This window comes from Photinus pyralis, unplaced genomic scaffold, assembly GCF_008802855.1.
Source record: "Photinus pyralis isolate 1611_PpyrPB1 unplaced genomic scaffold, Ppyr1.3 Ppyr1.4_LG2, whole genome shotgun sequence".
In the NCBI taxonomy this organism is placed as follows: Eukaryota; Metazoa; Arthropoda; class Insecta; order Coleoptera; family Lampyridae; genus Photinus; species Photinus pyralis.
In genome coordinates this window covers 8,526,015-8,528,957 of record NW_022170403.1, presented here as the reverse complement: position 1 = coordinate 8,528,957, position 2,943 = coordinate 8,526,015, and positions in this window count along the sequence as shown.

The following is a 2,943-nucleotide window of genomic DNA, read 5'->3' as shown; positions in this document are numbered from 1 at the left end:
TCAAGTTACACAGCTATCTTACATGCCACGAGACGATTATCCCTTTAATAAAAGACTGCATACGTTGCCATTTCAGTAATAAAGTTCCATTTTGCCAAGTTTACTTAGCTAATTCTTTTTTTTTCAAAATATCTTTGAATTTAAACCACCATCATTTTAGTAGAAATTTTAGTGATTATTGTACTTCCATTCCTTTGTATAAGTTACTTACTTATTAACCGTGCATGATGAGAGCATAACTATTTGTTTATATGCAAGTTACAAAAAAGGTTAGGTATCACTTAAGAAAAACAGCCCTCACCATTTTCCTACAGCTACTGCAAAGTGTTGCCAGGTGCGACGGGATTCATGATTCATTGGTGCCGAAGCTATTTTACGCGGACAAAGTGCGGACTGCAGTGACGATGGACATTGGAAATGTCTCTAAATTACTATTTGTACAGAAGAAGGAACCTATGTGCAATTTTTCTGTATAAATGCAACAAATTTGTAAGACAAAACAAGCATTGTTTCTTTGATAATCTCGTATTCACAGAAAAACGATGCCATTTTTTTCATTTCTGATAAATGATTTCACTACCAGTAAATTGATTTTTTTCACTACTAGCGTCTGATGACATGATTATGAACCTTTTTTCCACTTGTAAAGTAGGCTTTCTCGGCAGTTGTTCAAAGTGGTTAATAATGTGGATATTATTAACTAGTAGTCAATAATGAGAACTGTCACTTTTAGAAAACACAACCCGAAATTTCGCTCAATAAACGTTTAGACAAGTTCTCTAAAATGAATAATTGCCACCATCAGCCATTTCCAGAGAAATTACATAGGTATCTAAAATTATCACATTTTGAAAAAATTCGAACGAAATTACTCTTTGAAAATATCTCAATGACAGAAAAAAATACGGCCTGGTTGACCTCTACTTCCACGTACTTGATTGACATGTTAAATTAATAAACAAAAAATTCTGTCTAACCGTTCACTTTCTTATCACTATAATATGTTAATTTAGAGGACTTCAAATGCTAGTAGTGAAAAAAATAGTATATATACCACGGTAGAAGAGAAGTCTATTATTGCCTTCGCACCTTACACCCCTCGGCGCAAGCGCCTCGAGATGTAATCTGGGTACTCAGGCAATAATACTGGACTTCTCTACCTTGATATATAATGTACTATTATTACTAACAGATTGTATAAAACACGAGCGGCCGATAAGAAGAAATAGGTTGCCGCTTTGTAATGACCGCTATTTGCGGAAAGCTCATTACTCTCTTCAACTGAAAGCTGAAGGTACGACTAGCTTTGCTGCCCAAACAGATATGGTTTTTGCATGTTGTTTACTTCAATAGCCATGTCACAACTGTTTTTCTAACCACTGGTAATTATATTCCAGAAAATGATGGCAAAACGTACAAGTGGACCTAACGCATATATACGGTTTCCTTTTAAAGGAATTTTTCAAAAGAAATTGCCCTTATGTGATGGTTTTGTCCGCCCGTCTGTTCGTTCGTATATCCATCTGTTCCTCGTCTAAACGTCGAAAACGAAAAGAAACAGCGACGTTAATCCTTCGCCAATCGATTTCAAGGATTAGTGCTAAATATTGAAGAATCCTTAGCTCGGTCCACCACTTTTTTAACGTCCATTTATTTCAACCTTGCAAAATACTAATAAATAAATTCGAATCTAGGGCATCATAATAATGCTATTTCCCAACGATCTTGGTGCATGAATAACGATTTTGACATGATTTGATCAGAATACTTATGGTCAACAAAAAAGTATCAAATGCATGGCTTGGGTATCAAGATAATGCTGTTTGTCTTTTTCCCAACTATTTTGGTGCATGAATAATCTTTTGACATGTTTTGATCATAATACATATGGTCAATAAAAATACATCAAATTCATGTTTCCGGCATTGAAAGCTTTTACAACTCTAAATTCATGTGTGAAGACTAATTTTGGGTACATTTTGCTCTAAAACTTTTGACCTCGACCACAGAGAAGAATATTGAATTGTTACACATCTAAGTATCAGGGAATAATCTAGCGACAGTCCGAACTCGATACATGACCTAGGCAATGAAAATATGTTGATTTCTATTATACTGAGCCCACAGTGTTTCCTGTTCCCGTTTCACTCGAAGTGCTATAACTTTTGTTCCTGTTGAGCCAGCTTCCTGAAAATCAATAGCGTCCGACCCTCGATACGACCTTAATGTCCAATAAGTATCTACTCGTACGCCATTTCAACATGATCGGTCACTTTTAAAAAGAGTTATAGTGCACACGGACGAACGGACAATACAAAACTATAAAGGCTCTGAAGATCCTTAATAAATTAGTGTAATTTCGAGTTTTGAACAAATAATAATAGGTATAAAGGTAACGAAATACATTTCAATTGAATTCAGCTTTTTTTCGACTTCTAATAATAGCATTGTTTAAAGACTTTATAATAAAATCCATACATTCTGGGTAAACTCCCATACAAACGAATACCGAACGATCTTCGAAATTGTTTTTGGCTCGATAGTCTACCTCTACGTAGCTGAAAAACAATAACGACCTTTCTGATTTGTGTTAAAATTTTCAAAGGGATATGGGACGTTTTTAAGCAGTTATCGTGCACACTGACAGACAGACAGACAGAAATACAAAATTATAAACGATCTCGAGGATCGTTAAATGTGAATAATCCACATTACGTCAAAAAAATTGGGCAAATGTTACGATTTACCTTTTACAAGGATTGTATTGTAGGGACTTGAAATCAGAGTGTATTTACTGCACCGTCGCATGCTTTTTTTAATACAAACTTAAAGCAAAATTTACTACCTACCAGATTTTAATGATCGTAATTTATCTTGTTTGAACGCAACTTACTCACCCCGGAACAAAAATTATTATAAATGCTCGCTTAAACACACAATAGG